Below are 17,479 nucleotides of genomic sequence, written 5' to 3'. Positions count from 1 at the left end.
ACATAATATAGCAGGGAAAAATGAATACAAGAAACAAGATGACTCTGCTTCCATGAACATATTACTAGTAATGAAAAAAAGTGGGAAGACAAATGCAGAAGATATATAAGCAGAACTATCTCCATATATTTAGTAAGTTGCCCATGAGGCATCATTAGGTGTTTAAATAATAAATAATAAATATATAATATTTTATATAATAAATATATAAATATAATTATTTATATAATAAATATATAAATAATAAATAATAAAGCTTAGATAAAATGTTAGAAATGATAATTAAACATTTTTTGAGTTTATACTGCTGTCCCTATTTACTTTTTGTACACATTTTGTTTCTCTCTATTGGTTCTCAACTGTAATTATATTATCTGCAGTCATGTGGAGACATTACATTTCTGGGCACGACAGAAAAATGTAAGATAAACAAACTAGGACAATCTGTCTAACTATTTTTGCTACTGATGTTATTTCCACTAGACTAGCATAGTGGATGGATCATTCAGCAAGAAATCAGTTAACATTAGGAGCATGACTTCAATGCGCTTTGGATCATGCTCTATGGTAATATTTGTCCTGGTACTCTTGTTAGTACTCTGCAACCTCTACGAGACAACCATAAAGTACACTACAATGACGAAAAAACAAAAACAAACCTGAAACAAGCAAGAGTCGCCATTACAAAGTAGTTACGTGCCAATTGTTACCATACAGTAGTATCTGAGATTTCCTTTTTAAGTATAGGGGAAAACTTTGGTAAAGTATATGTGGTAACTGTATAGCAATAGTTAGCAAATGTAGACATTTTTAAAATTGATTCTATTATGTCTATACATACATAGTAAGAAAGACAAGGTGGGTGAAGTAATATTTTACTGGACCAACTTCCATTGGTGAAAGAGACAACCTTTTGAGCTTACATGGAGCTCTGAAAAAGGTCTGAAGAAGACCTCTGTGTAAGCTCAAAAGATTGTCTCTTTCATCAACGGGTCCAATAAAAGATATTATCTCATCCACTTTGTCTCAAATATCCTGGGACCAACATGGCTATAACAAGACTTACATATAATATTTGAAAACTTGGGGTATTTGTAGGTGTCTGCCACACACCACCAAGTCACACTAGGATATAGAATGACTGGTGCCTTAAGCACCTATCTATAATGTGTAGGAAAAAAGGCTGTGTGATCATGTCAGACTTCAGTCAGAGTGACACATTCTGGAGGTCTCATGCTGCCAGCAGGCAAACATCCTTGGAATTTCTAATTATTACACATGAAAATTTCCTATCTCAAAAAGTGCTGCATCCAACAAATGGGAATTCTGTAGTAGACCTTGTATTGAGAAATAGAGGAACTGATTACAGAAATTAGTGAAAAGAAAAGGAGTACTTGTGGCACCTTAGAGACTAACCAATTTATTTGAGCATGAGCTTTCGTGAGCCACAGCTCACTTCATCAGATGTGTACCGTGGAAACTGCAGCAGACTTTATATACACACAGAGAATATGAAACAATACCTCCTCCCACCCCACTGTCCTGCTGGTAATAGCTTATCTAAAGTGATCAACAGGTGGGCCATTTCCAGCACAAATCCAGGTTTTCTCACCCTCCACCCCCCCACACAAATTCACTCTCCTGCACCAGCAGGAGAGTGAATTTGTGTGGGGGGGTGGAGGGTGAGAAAACCTGGATTTGTGCTGGAAATGGCCCACCTGCTGATCACTTTAGATAAGCTATTACCAGCAGGACAGTGGGGTGGGAGGAGGTATTGTTTCATATTCTCTGTGTGTATATAAAGTCTGCTGCAGTTTCCACGGTACACATCTGATGAAGTGAGCTGTGGCTCACGAAAGCTCATGCTCAAATAAATTGGTTAGTCTCTAAGGTGCCACAAGTACTCCTTTTCTTTTTGCGAATACAGACTAACACGGCTGTTCCTCTGAAACCAGAAATTAGTGGTACCTTAGGTACAAGTGATCATGATTTGATCACATTTATAACGTGCAAACAAAATAAAGTCCAGACCAGTGATATATATACTTGGTGCTTTAAAAGAGCCAATTTCATAAAACTGAAAACAATTATGAGCTAAATGAAAAGGAAAGAAGAATTTAATCATTAATGTGAATGATAATTCAGAATTATTTAAGAACACTTTACTAGATGCCCACAAAGCACAATTCTACAATTGAGGGGAAAAGGTCATTCATTAACAAAAAAAAAACCAAAAAAACTTTATTTAGAAAGTGAAGGCAGCTATAAAGAAATAAAATACAACCAATGGAAGAAAGGGGAAGTTGACAGTAATGAATATAAATTAGGAGCTAGTAACTGTAGAAAATTGTTAAGGGAAGCAAAGGGACACAGGGAGAACTCTATGGCCAGCAGAGTTAGAGACAATAATAAGGAGTTTTTAAAGTATATTAGGAGCACAACAAAAAATCCTGACAATGGTATTGGTCCCTTACTAGATAGAAATGGTAGAATTATCAGTAATAATGCAGAAAATGTTAAATAAATATTTCTGCTCTGTATTTTAGAAAAAAGTAGATGATGTAGTCATATAATATGATGACGCTCTTTCCATTCCACTAGCAGTCTCAGGAGGATGCTAAACAGAAGCTACTAAAATTAAACATTTTTAAATCAGGTCCAGATAACTTGCATCCAAGAATTTTAAAACAACTGGCTGAGGAGCTTGCTGCACCATTAATGCTGATTTTCATTAAATCTTGGAACATCAGAGAAGTTCCAGAAGACTAGAAGAAAGATAATGTTGTTCCAATATTTTAAAAAGTGATGACCTGGGAAAGTGTAGTCCTGTCAGCCAGATACTGATCCCAGGAAAAATAATGGAATGTCTGATATAAAACTCTTAATAAAGAATTGAAGGAGGCTAATTTAATTAATGCCAATCAACACAGGTTTATGCAAAATAGAACCTGTCAAACTAATCTGATTTTTTTTATGATATTATAAAATTTGGTAGATTCATGGTAACAGTGCGGATGTAATAAATTTAGACTTCTGTAAGGCATCTGACTTGGTCCCATGTGATATTTTGATTAAAAAATAGAATATAAAATTAACGTCACACATTAAATGGATTAACAAGCTGGCTAACTGATGGGTGTCAAAATGTAATTGTAAATGGAGAATCTTCGATTGGGTGCATTTCTACTGGAGTCCCACAGGGATCTGTTCTTGGTCCTATGCTATTTAACATTTTTCATGAATGGCCTGAGAAAAAACAAAATGATCACTGAAAGTTTTCTGATGACACAAAAATTGGGGAAGCATAAATAATGAAGAGGACAGGTCACAGATACAGAGCGATCTGGATAGGTTGGTAAGCTGGACACAAGCCAACAATATGCATTTTAATACAGAGAACTGTATATATGCATCTAGGAACAAAGAATACAGGTCATACTTCAAAGATTTGGGTGCGGGGGGGGTCTCTATCCTGGGGCGGGGGTGGATAATCAGCTGAACATGAACTTCCAAAACAATGCTGTGGTCTAAAGGGCTAATGCGATTCTTGGATGGATAAACAAAGGAATCTTGAGAGATTTTTTTTTTACTTCTATATTTGGCACTGGTGTGAAAGCTACTGGAATACAGTGTCCAATTCTGGTGCCCATAATTCAGAAAGGATGTTGATACATTGAAGAGGGTTTAGAGATGAGGCACAAGAATGATGAAAGGATTAGAAAACTTGCCTTATCGTGAGAGACTCAAAGTGCTCAATCTATTTATCGTAACATAGAGAAGGTTAAGGAGGTGACTTGATCATAGTCTATACGTATCTACAGAGGCAACAAATACTTGCTAATGGGCTCTTCAGTCCAGTAGAGAAAGGTATAGCATGATCTAATGGCTGGAAGTTGAAGCTAGACAAATTCAGAGTGGAAATAAGGCATACATTTTCAACAGCGAGAGTAACTCATCATTAGAGCAATTTACCAATGGTTGTGATGGATTCTCTGTCACTGGCAATTTTTAAATTAAGACTGAATGTTTTTTCTAAAAAGATATGCTCAAGAAATTTTGGGAAGTTCTCTGGCCTATGTTATACAGATGTCAGACTAGATGATCACAATAGTCCCTTCTGGCCTTGTAATCAATGAACCAGGCTCCAAGCAGGAAACCTAGAGACTACAGATCCCCTCTCCCAGACCCAGTCACCTGTAGCTGCCTCCCACCATAGTCTGTTGAGTTCCCAGCAAGCTAACCATAGCTTGCCAAAATTGGCGTATCATTTGTAGCCAGCATCACAAGATATTTTACTTGCCAGACACGCTAAAGATTCATATATCCCTGCTTGTTTCAACCACCATTCCAGAGGAAATGTGTCCATGCTGATGATGGATTCTGCTCGATAATGATCCAAAGCAGTTCAGACTGAAGCATGTTCATTTTCATCACCTCAGTCAGATGCCACCAGCAGAGGGTTGATTTTCTTTTTTGGTGGTTCAGGTTCTGTAGTTTCCACATTGGCCTTTTGTTCTTTTAAGACTTCTGAAAGCACGCTCTATACCTCCTCCCTCTCAGATTTTGGAAGGCACTTCAGATTCTTAAACCTTGTGTTTTGTGCTGTGGCTATCATTAGAAATCTCATATGGTACCTTTTTTGAATGTTGTCAAATCTTCAGTTTAAAAGCGAACAATATACGCTGAGACAATCCAAGATGGCTATAACATGAAATATATGGCAGAATGCGGGTAAAACAGAGCAGGAGACATACAATTCTTCCCCAAGAAGTTCAGAGACAAACTTAATAAATGCATTTTTTTTTTTAAAAAAGTGTCATCAATATGGAAGGATGTCCTCTGGAATGGTGGCCAAAGCATAAAGGGGCATATGAATGTTTAGCATATTTAGCACATAAATATCTTGCAATGCCGGCTACAAAAAGTAGCATGCGAATGCCTGTTCTCACTTTCAGGTGACATTGTAAATAAGAAGTGGGCAGCATTGTCTCCCGTAAATGTAAACAAACTTGTTTGTCTCATCACTTGGCTGAACAAGAAGTAGGACTGGGTAGACCTGTAGGTGAGAAAGTTTAACATTGTTTTGTTTGTGTGTGCAGTTATCTAACAGTCGTGTGCAGTTGTGTAAAAAAAAAATCTATATTTGTAAATTGCACTTTCATGATAAAGAGATTACACTACAGTACTTGTATTAGATAAATTGAAAAATACTATTTCTTTTGTTTTTTTACAGAGGTAATATTTGTAATCAAAAAAATAAAGTGAGCATTGTACACTTTGTATTCTGTGTTGTAATTGAAATCAATATATTTGAAAATGTAGAAAACATCCAAAATATTTAACTAAATGGTATTATTGTTTAACAGCACGATTAATTGCGCAATTAATCGTGATTATTTTTAATAGTTTGACAGCCCTAATTTTATTTTAAAAATATAAAGAGGGGCTCTCTCTTTCCCATTTAGCTGTTTCTTCCAAACCCTCCAGCATAAATACAGACAAGAGAGATACTTCCTTGTACTAATATGTTTGGGCTGATACAATAAGGTATTTAATGCAACTGCCTTATATTGGTAAATAAAAAACAAACAACCAGAAGACAATGTCTAATATTAACTAGAAGTAAAACTCAAACAAAAACAGAAGTGGAATTTTGGCCTGAAAAAATAGATTAGATGGATAGATATAGATATAACAGGTAAGATATTACACTTTGCCAAGTTTCCCTAAATCAATTAAGACACGTGAAATTTCACATCAATAAGTAGCATAAGCAGGCCTTGAAAAATCCACTTGCCCAGCGCAAGTAGAAATCTTCCATAGGTAAGTGCTTCTTTATGTTTTGCTGAATCTAAGTTTTTAGTGTAAAAAACCAACAAAACAAAAAAGGTTTTGAGCTTTATGGTTGAGAAAAATACCTTTCAAATGTGAACCAAAAATAACCTGTAAAGTGATATCTTCCCAAGTCTGCAGAGGAACAGCTTAATTGCTACCATTCTTAGGGAGTTGGAGGGCAACTGCTACTGTTAGGGTACCCAACATACAAGGGGCAGCAGGGCATAGTTTGAAGCAGGATGCCCTAGCAGAGGGCTGTCCTCCCACCCCTCCCACCATCTGAAGTAGGGGAGGCTATGAAAGTTACTGCTATTTGGAGCAGGGACCCAAGTGAGACCAACTATCCCAGCAGAAGGCTTTGTATGGCAAAGGACTTCAGACATTGCAGAAAAGGATTCTGGAGGGTGCTGCCTCTAATCAGAACCGTCTGTTGAGGAGTGGTAGTATGGACATTCACACACAGGACCCTCTGCCTGGGTGGCAGGAGGGGCCCACATGCAGAGTCCTCTGCCAGGGTGGCAAAAGAGGTCCAACTCAGACTTCTCTGCCTGGTAAGGTAGTGTTGGCAGGGGCAGGCAGACCAGCACTTGTGGTCTTCAGGCTGGCCAGACCATCCCTAAACTAGAGCCCACTTTTCCCTCATTTTGGACAGGCTAGGATCTGGTCCTGGAGGAGACAATCCTCACCCTGCCCCTTTTTTCTCCCCTCCCCCCCGCAGAAGGCTCCATTTGTGGGGCCAGCATAAACTGATTTATTAGGGAGGGGATTTTCAGTATTTGATAGGAGTGCTGCAGAATTAATTGATTTATTGGACTCTGGTAGCCTTGCATACACTGTTTTTTTTTGAGGGGATAGGGTCAGCCCAGCATTAGTTATTGGTGGAATGGGCAGCATTAAGTTAGAGAGAGAATGGGCGGAGGAAAGAGAGGATTAACTGCGGAGTAAGAGTTCAGCCACTGGTAGACATGGGTTTTAGGGTCCAAGTAGTGGGGAGTGCCTGACTAGCAGTAGACTGGTCATCCTGGCTCAGGTTTAGAGTGTCCCTTGGGGGCCCAATGTATTTTGGTCTGAGGAGCTGAGCTTCATCATATTCCCGCCCCCCAAGCAGGATCCAAGTATCCACATTTCTCCTGAATATTTTTTTAAACTTAGAAGCAGTTATTTCACTTGAACAATATATTTAACAGAAGATGAATAATAGAACAGCTAAGAGCTTGTCTGACCCAGTTCTGCAGTGATCTGTCCTACTTTCCCAAATACAGGATTCAGAGGAACAGCCGTGTTAGTCTGTATTCGCAAAAAGAAAAGGAGTACTTGTGGCACCTTAGAGACTAACCAATTTATTTGAGCATGAGCTTTCGTGAGCTACAGCTCACTTCATCAGATGTGTACCGTGGAAACTGCAGCAGACTTTATATACACACAGAGAATATGAAACAATACCTCCTCCCACCCCACTGTCCTGCTGGTAATAGCTTATCTAAAGTGATCAACAGGTGGGCCATTTCCAGCACAAATCCAGGTTTTCTCACCCTCCACCCCCCCACACAAATTCACTCTCCTGCTGGTGCTAGCCCATCCAAAGTGACAACTCTTTACATAATCAAGTCGGGCTATTTCCTGCATAGATCCAGGTTTTCTCACTCCCCCCCCCCCCACCCCCATACACACACAAACTCACTCTCCTGCTGGTAATAGCTCATCTAAACTGACCACTCTCCAAGTTTAAATCCAAGTTAAACCAGAACATCTGGGGGGGGGGGGGGGGGCGGTAGGAAAAAACAAGAGGAAACAGGCTACCTTGCATAATGACTTAGCCACTCCCAGTCTCTATTTAAGCCTAAATTAATAGTATCCAATTTGCAAATGAATTCCAATTCAGCAGTTTCTCGCTGGAGTCTGGATTTGAAGTTTTTTTGTTTTAAGATAGCGACCTTCATGTCTGTGATTGCGTGACCAGAGAGATTGAAGTGTTCTCCGACTGGTTTATGAATGTTATAATTCTTGACATCTGATTTGTGTCCATTTATTCTTTTACGTAGAGACTGTCCAGTTTGACCAATGTACATGGCAGAGGGGCATTGCTGGCACATGATGGCATATATCACATTGGTGGATGTGCAGGTGAACGAGCCTCTGATAGTGTGGCTGTTGTTATTAGGCCCTGTGATGGTGTCCCCTGAATAGATATGTGGGCACAATTGGCAACGGGCTTTGTTGCAAGGATAAGTTCCTGGGTTAGTGGTTCTGTTGTGTGGTATGTGGTTGTTGGTGAGTATTTGCTTCAGGTTGCGGGGCTGTCTGTAGGCAAGGACTGGCCTGTCTCCCAAGACTTGTGAGAGTGTTGGGTCATCCTTTAGGATAGGTTGTAGATCCTTAATAATGCGTTGGAGGGGTTTTAGTTGGGGGCTGAAGGTGACCGCTAGTGGCGTTCTGTTATTTTCTTTGTTAGGCCTGTCCTGTAGTAGGTAACTTCTGGGAACTCTTCTGGCTCTATCAATCTGTTTCTTTACTTCTGCAGGTGGGTATTGTAGTTGTAAGAAAGCTTGACAGAGATCTTGTAGGTGTTTGTCTCTGTCTGAGGGGTTGGAGCAAATGCGGTTGTATCGCAGAGCTTGGCTGTAGACGATGGATCGTGTGGTGTGGTCAGGGTGAAAGCTGGAGGCATGCAGGTAGGAATAGCGGTCAGTAGGTTTCCGGTATAGGGCGGTGTTTATGTGGCCATTGTTTATTAGCACTGTAGTGTCCAGGAAGTGGATCTCTTGTGTGGACTGGACCAGGCTGAGGTTGGTGGTGGACAATGGCCACATAAACACCACCCTATACCGGAAACCTACTGACCGCTATTCCTACCTGCATGCCTCCAGCTTTCACCCTGACCACACCACACGATCCATCGTCTACAGCCAAGCTCTGCGATACAACCGCATTTGCTCCAACCCCTCAGACAGAGACAAACACCTACAAGATCTCTGTCAAGCTTTCTTACAACTACAATACCCACCTGCAGAAGTAAAGAAACAGATTGATAGAGCCAGAAGAGTTCCCAGAAGTTACCTACTACAGGACAGGCCTAACAAAGAAAATAACAGAACGCCACTAGCGGTCACCTTCAGCCCCCAACTAAAACCCCTCCAACGCATTATTAAGGATCTACAACCTATCCTAAAGGATGACCCAACACTCTCACAAGTCTTGGGAGACAGGCCAGTCCTTGCCTACAGACAGCCCCGCAACCTGAAGCAAATACTCACCAACAACCACATACCACACAACAGAACCACTAACCCAGAAACCTATCCTTGCAACAAAGCCCGCTGCCAACTGTGCCCACATATCTACTCAGGGGACACCATCAAAGGGCCTAATAACATCAGCCACACTATCAGAGGCTCGTTCACCTGCACATCCACCAATGTGATATATGCCATCATGTGCCAGCAATGCCCCTCTGCCATGTACATTGGTCAAACTGGACAGTCTCTACGTAAAAGAATAAATGGACACAAATCAGATGTCAAGAATTATAACATTCATAAACCAGTCGGAGAACACTTCAATCTCTCTGGTCACGCAATCACAGACATGAAGGTCGCTATCTTAAAACAAAAAAACTTCAAATCCAGACTCCAGCGAGAAACTGCTGAATTGGAATTCATTTGCAAATTGGATACTATTAATTTAGGCTTAAATAGAGACTGGGAGTGGCTAAGTCATTATGCAAGGTAGCCTGTTTCCTCTTGTTTTTTCCTACCGCCCCCCCCCCCCCAGATGTTCTGGTTTAACTTGGATTTAAACTTGGAGAGTGGTCAGGTTAGATGAGCTATTACCAGCAGGAGAGTGAGTTTGTGTGTGTATGGGGGTGGGGGGGGGGAAGTGAGAAAACCTGGATCTATGCAGGAAATAGCCCGACTTGATTATGTAAAGAGTTGTCACTTTGGATGGGCTAGCACCAGCAGGAGAGTGAATTTGTGTGGGGGGGTGGAGGGTGAGAAAACCTGGATTTGTGCTGGAAATGGCCCACCTGTTGATCACTTTAGATAAGCTATTACCAGCAGGACAGTGGGGTGGGAGGAGGTATTGTTTCATATTCTCTGTGTGTATATAAAGTCTGCTGCAGTTTCCACGGTACACATCTGATGAAGTGAGCTGTAGCTCACGAAAGCTCATGCTCAAATAAATTGGTTAGTCTCTAAGGTGCCACAAGTACTCCTTTTCTTTTTCCCAAATACCAATCTATTCCCCTTTTCAGAACTACCCTCACCTTATGACTGCCCCCAATTTCAGCACTGACAAAACTACATCATAGAACAAAACGAAAGGAACACAAGGCATAAAACACTTATTGCCATGATTATATTTTTCTTCTACAGTGTCTATCAGGAGATCTCAATGTGTTGCAAATATGAATTAAACCTTTACAACCAAATGAGTTAAGTGATCTATTGGAGAGATCAACTGAACAATGGAAATGCAATCACCTATGGGGTGAATTAAGCAGCACAGCACACTGTACAACAGTATGGAAATAGTTAAATATTCCTTTGCCTAGTCAGGGCACTTACTTGGGTGGGGGGGCGGCAACCAGATACCAGTCTCTGCTCCAATGAATATTTACATAAAGTGAAACAACTATGTTAGGAGAAATTGAGAGAGATCCACCCCAGCATACTCTATAGCTCAGTGGGTAAGGCCTCTGCAATGTGGGAAATCAAACACTTAAATCCCTACTCCAAATCAGGCAGCATGGGGACTGGAACCTGGGTCTCCCACATCCTGGCTAAATACTCAGACCATAGGGCTGAAGGGTAACAATGGTGGCAACGGTACCACCACCGCCTCTAGTGTTTTCAAATTACCTTTTAATAACAAAATAGTTAAATGCCCCATACTCGAAATCAAACATTTAATTTCAGGTCAAATGACATTTTGTTTGACCCACAATGATTTTTTCAGTTGTTCCACCTAGACAAACAAAATGAAAACATGCCTCAACCTGAACTTAAATTAGTTTCTCCCCTCACCCCTTCCCTGCCCCACTTTGGCCAGTGGACCACAAAACTGTTTAGTCACGCAGCTCTAGTCAGGACCCTATTTTCAAGTATAATCCAAAAGACATCACTTCAAACACAGCCCAGTGCCCATACCTGGGCACAAGTATGGACTCAAAGCAAAAATGTTACCTACTTCCTGCAACACCTGCATGTTCTTTGGAGGTCTGACAGGATCAGAGCACAAGATGATAGGTTCCAGCGCACACTTTATAAAATAGTCCTCAAATGAATATAAAGGGTTTTGAAAAGCCAACAGCTAAGAAGTTTGACCAATACTGATCCTTGCAGCATCTTTTCCTATTTTATCCTTCAACTGATACTTTCTAGTTTGCTGTCTCTCTAAGATATAATCCTCTTTCAGTTTTCATTCCTGAAGCTCTTCCATCTGTTTTGATTGAATTGCTATATCAATCTTTCTCTGTGTTACAATATCAAAAGATTTCTTGGATAATTTATCAGTCTCTTGTACATGAACTTTGGTCTCTATTCGGCCTCTGACTATTAAGACAGATTTTGTTTAACCTCTCAGCATGAACAATCACATTTTCAGAGTTAAGATATTAATGGATGTAGAAATGGAGATTCTCTGTCCTCAGAGCTTTCGTGAAAATCGACCCACAAAGTAGTGTTCTAGAGCCTAAATTAATTTGACTGATTATAATAATTTTTCTTTTTCACAATGTTTCTTGGTAACAAAAAAATGGCACTGCACACACCACCAGAGATCAAGTTGGACCTGAGAATTTTTCTCTGGATTTTATGTCACCTGTAGCAGAAGACATGTTCAGATGGATACTAAGCATGAAGGATGGAACCAGAGTCACTCTAAATTCAAACAAGTGATTATATTCTCCAGAAACAGTTCTGATTTTTTTAACCTTTAAATAAAGATCACCCTCCACTCCCTCCCCCAAAAATCTTGTTTTACCTGAGTTCTGATTCCTTGTGGTGTGTGTGTGTGTGTGTGTGTGTGTGTGTGAGAGAGAGAGAGAGAGAGAGAGAAACAACATCTTAGCTAACCAACACTTTATACCCAAATTTACCTCTGCTCCATTTAAACCTGATCCTCTTACTTATTTTAGAATTATATATTATTTACACATATACACGTCAGGAAGACCAAATAACTTAAATTTGGTCATAGAGCTTGCTCAAGATATTAATCCCATATAATTAAGGATTTCAGCGATATTCTAAATCCTCATTTGGAGTCTTTTTCACATTAAAGCCTCAGCAATTTCAAAGGTATGATGAGCTTTACTGTTAAAATGCCACAGCTTGTCTGGATTTAGAAACTGGAGTATAGTATCTCTGCCACACTACAACTCTTACTGGAGGCAAACACAAACTATCCTTTTGAGCTTTTAAATCAAAGATTTCAAGTGTGACCCTGAATTTTTAGAACTTCTTAGTCTTGATTTGGCCTATTTGAGTTTGGATCGTCAGAGTCCTGTTGCTTGTTCTGCTGAGCCCCCTTCCTAGTTGTGGTCCAGTTTTTAATCTTTTCAGGTCTGTATAACAAACTGCTGAATACAGATATATAGGGCTTGATTTTCAAAACTGGATTTCCATTTTTGTAGGCAATCAATTGTCAGGAAAAAGCATGAATGAACTGCAGGTACTGTTCACTAAAGCAGCAAAATCAGAGCCACACACTATGAAAAAAATCAACCATTGTGAGAACAAAAAGGGAAAAAAAGTTACAGTATTTTACACTAGAATCCAGAAAAGGCTGTTAAAAACTTTGCAAAAAAGTGTTGCTAATGGTGAAAGTTTAAGTTGATATTTCCTTTCTAAATTCCTATTTCAAGAACCCATAACTTGTGTCTCAAAAGGACAGTGGATTAAGATGTGACTAAAATGGACAGTTGATTCCAATTTGATTTTTCGAAGATGTTCAACAGATCACTCAAAACCTCTTTTCAGGTTTCAAGCAAAAAATAATTGTGGGTTTCAGATTTAAAGAGTTGGTTGAAAAACTAAAATATTTTAGATACTTACACCAAGATTCTCATGAATGGGTATGTAGAGTTCTGTACATTCTGAAGACACCAAAAAGACGTGGCAAAGAAATACCAGTTTACGCAGTAGAACCCACGAGCAGTGGAACTACACTGAAGAATGTGATAGTCTTGTTTCATACTAAATCCATAGTTAAGGCAAGCTGCTTGAAGACCACCATAAGTCCATGAATAACATTTTTATAGTCAGTTGGTCCCATCCCCCTTTTAAAGTAGTCCTGTCTCCTCAAAATAATGTTTCAAATGAAATTATATTAAAATAATTTAATATTACATGGCCATGAGAACACGCTAAATATTTTCTAGCCATTTAAACAGTGACAAATTTTACCCCCAAAAGTTTTCAATCTCAGATCCTTCTTTTTCAACCCTTTACCCTGTCTGGATAGCAAGGTTCACTTAAATATTACTTGTCATGGTGTGAATACCGGGATTGCAAAATGGCTGCCACCTCTGTACTCCACTGCTGCCAGTCCTCACACCAAAATGCAAAAATGACCACTATGTAATAAAAGCAGGCTCTAAACTCAGATTGGTCTTCTTTAAGCAAGAGGCGGGGAAAAAGCATCCTTCAGAAATGAAGGGAGGACAGATTCACTCACTTTTGGTCTAACCTGAGACAGAGACCTAATTTCCCAAAAATAAATAAGTGTAGTAGGTCTATGATCTTCTGTGTCAGATACATCCAGTACTAGAATCTTCCTGGAAGTCCTTATTTTTGGTCCTCCCACAAGCTGAGATGTCAGCTATTTTGAAAGCTTCTTTTGAAAAGCCAAGCTATGCTGAGGTAAAAACCTGGAGAATAAGTGAGTTGCAGACTAACTTCTAGGGTACATTACCCCTTTAGAGATGTGCCTTGGGATACAGGACTGCTGATTATCACTGATCAAAGAGATTGATCATTTATGCTGTCATAATGGAAAGAAGTTTAATGCCTGATTGTTCAAAAGCCCTTCGTAAAGAAATGTGTACACTTATAGTACACTATCAATAATGCTACTACTAAGGGCTTGTCCATACAGAGACTTAGTGTGTAGCAAGCCAGGGTGTGAATGTATATCATTCTAGCCTACCACATACTAAGTCACAATGTGGACCCTACTACTGCACATGAGGGAGCTTTTAATGCGCGATAGCAGAGTCCACACGGCCACTTACTGCACAGCAGGCTAGAGTACTATAGATTTACAACCTTGCTTGCTGCAAACTGATTGTGTAGACAAGCCCTAATAAAGGAGCTGTGCTTTCAATCCTTGCAGAGCAAGTAGTAGAAGAATTGCCAACTAGTAATCAGACTGCTTATGTTTACATTCTGAAACTGACATCTGTCAAACAAAAATACATACACAAAAAGAAATAGGAAAAAAAACTGTTTAAATGACAACTATGAAAAATTTCCCATACGCAGTACTAATATATTTTTTCCATTTATATTTAAATTTACTATTTTTTCCTACATATTTCTATTTGATTCCACATTTATGTTGTCAAACCTACAAACAATATTTGAAACCTTCTTAAAAAGTCAAAGAAACAGTTTCATGTTAGTAAAACTTAAATTACTTATATCAACTTGCCAGCAGTCATGACATACATTTTATTATTATACATTACATTTATACATTTAAACCCTTATTTTACATTGGTTAGCTCTTTTACGTAAGAACGGCCATCCTGGGTCAGACCAATCGTCCATTTAGCCCCATATGCTGTTTTCCGACAGTGGTCAATGCCAGGTGCTTCAGAGGGAACAAACAGAACAGGCAATCGTCGAGTGATCCATTCTGTTGTCCACTCCAAGCTTCTGGCAAACAAAATCTAGGAACACTCAGAGCATGGCGTTGCATCCTTCACCATCCTGGCTAACAGCCATTGATGGACCTATCCTCCATGAACTTATCTAGTTTTTTTTAACGGTGTTGTAGTCTTAGCCTTCACAACATCCGCTAGCAAAGAATTCAACAGGTTGACTGTGCTTTGTGTGAGAAAATACTTCCTTTTGTTTATTTTAAACCAGCTGCCTATTAATTTTATTCGGTGACCCCTAATTCTTGTGTTCTGTGAAGAACAACTTTTCCTTATTCACTTTCTCCACATCAGTCAAGTTTTTATAGACCTCTATCATATCCCCTTAGTCGTCTCTTTTCCATGCTGAAAAGTCCCTGTCTTTTTAATATCTCCTCAAATGGAAGCTGACCCATACCCCTAATCATTTTTGTTGTCCTTCTCTGTACCTTGAATTGCATGCAGTATTCAAGACGTGGGCATACCACGGATTTATATAGAGACATTATGATATTTTCTGTCTTATTATCTATCCCTTTCCTAATGGTTCCCAACACTTTGTTAGCTTTTTTGACTGCTGCTGCACATGGAGCAGATGTTTTCAGAGAATTATCCACAATGACTGCAAGATCTTTCTTGAGTGGTAACAGCTAATTTAGATGATGGTAACCCCATCATTTTGTATGTATAATTAGGATTATGTTTTCCAATGTGCATTACTGTGCATTTATAAATATTGAATTTTCTCTGCCATTTTGTTGCCCACAGTTAATAGTACCACATACCACAGTTAGTAGTTCTGCAATCTCATATTTGAGCTCCTTCAGAACTCTTGGGAGAACAACATCTGGTTACGGTAACTTATTACTGTTTAATTTATCCATTTGTTCCAAAACCTCCCCTAATGACACCTCAATCTGGGACAGTTCCTCAGATTTGTCACCTAAAAAGACTGGCTCAGGAGTGGGAATCTCCATCATATCCTCAGCCATGAAGACAGATGCAAAGAAATCATTTAGTTTCTCTGAAATGGCCTATCTTCCCTGATTGTTCCTTTAGTACCTTGATTGTCCGGTGGCCCCATTGATAGTTTGGCAGGCTTCCTGCTTCTAATATCCTTAAAAAGAAATTGCTATTACTTTCTAACTCTTTGGCTAGTTGCTCTTCACGTTGTTTTTTTGCCTGCCTAATTATACTTTTACACTTGACTTGCCAGAGTTTATGCTCCTTTCTATTTTCCGCAGTAGGATTTAACTTTCAATTTTTAAAAGTATGTTTTTTTGTCTCTAACCAATTTCTACTTTGTTGTTTAGCCATGGTGGCACTTTTTTGGTCCTCTATGTTTTTAATTTTGGGGTATACATTTAATTTGAGCCTCTATTATGGTGTTTTTTTAAAGTTTCCATGCAGTGTGCAGGCATTTCACTTTTGGGACTGTACCTTTTAATATCTGTTTAACTAGTTTCTCATTTTTGTGTAGTTCCCCTTTCTGAAGTTAATGCTGTGGTGGGCTTCTTTGGTGTTTCCAGTCCACCCTCACAGTAATGTTAAATTTAATTACATTATGGTTGCTATTATCAAGCGGTTCAGCTATAATTTACTTCTTGGACCTGATCCTGCGCTCCACTTAGGATTAACTCAAGAATTGCCTCTCCTCTTGTGGGTTCCAGAACTAGCTGCTCCAAGAAGCAGTCACTTACGGTGCCAAGAAATTTTATCTTTGCATGCTGACAGAAGCACATTTTTAAAAAGGGAACAGAGTAGCAGACTCTCTATCCAGGACTGCAAATTACCTTCTTCCAGAAACTGATGCCTATAAACTCCAGTATCTAAGAATAATGACAGTTTTCAAAGTAACAGCTGTGTTAGTCTGTATTCGCAAAAAGAAAAGGAGTACTTGTGGCACCTTAGAGACTAACCAATTTATTTGAGCATAAGCTTTCGTGAGCTACAGCTCCTGCATCCGATGAAGTGAGCTGTAGCTCACGAAAGCTTATGCTCAAATAAATTGGTTAGTCTCTAAGGTGCCACAAGTACTCCTTTTCTTTTTGAGTATCTAAGAAGGCACTTAAAAGTGATCACAAGTGGTCTCCACAAGTGGTCTCCCTGCCACATGCAGGGGAATGAGACGATTTTAGCTCGGCAAGTAGAATCAGTGGGAAAGTACTTGTACTCAGGAGTTTCACACCAATCAATGTATTGTAAAGCTGCCAGTCAATTTAAAAGAACAATTCAAAAAGAGAAGAATATAGAGTTTAGAAACTAATAACTCATTGGTAATTAGTTTAAAAACTACAACTCATCACCAATGGGCAGTGATGGTGGGAGACAAACTATAAAGTGAGCGCCCAACATTTAATTTCCTCATTCTGATGGAAAATTAGCACTAATTCAAAAAAAGTAACTCTTTAAAGAAAGATAATTGTGGTCTCAGTAATTGAAGAATAAAGAAAGGATTGAAAGCAAACATGAAAATAAATTTATGCATACTTCAATAAAATAAAATATACTTCAATAAAAAGGTGCTGACCCGGTCAAACTAGGAGTTGTATACAATTTTTTTTAAAGTAATCAACAGTAAAAGGTACAAGTTAAAAACATTTACTAGAAAGAAGAACAGGAGAGATTAAAGAATATGGGCAGTATAAAAACCAAAGAGGCCAATGTTGCTGCTAATTCTTATGAGGAATTCCCAATGTCATGGTCACCGGAGATACCCAAAGTTGTGAGGCACTGAACTACTCCCTGCCATTAGTGTGCAGCAGTCATGTCTGTGCCTGCTGT

General features: G+C 39.2%; 1 protein-coding gene across 4 annotated transcripts in view; it reads right to left on the bottom strand.

The window, feature by feature from the left end:
- The window catches only part of CTBP1 (C-terminal binding protein 1), a 418,690-nt gene that overhangs the window by 362,351 nt on the left and 38,860 nt on the right, over positions 1-17,479 (bottom strand). The gene's annotated exons all lie outside the window — the stretch shown is intronic.

This window comes from Caretta caretta, chromosome 4 (assembly GCF_965140235.1).
Source record: "Caretta caretta isolate rCarCar2 chromosome 4, rCarCar1.hap1, whole genome shotgun sequence".
NCBI classification, from domain to species: domain Eukaryota; kingdom Metazoa; phylum Chordata; order Testudines; family Cheloniidae; genus Caretta; species Caretta caretta.
The sequence above is the reverse complement of the archived record's forward strand: the minus strand, read 5'-3'. Positions and strand labels throughout refer to the sequence as shown.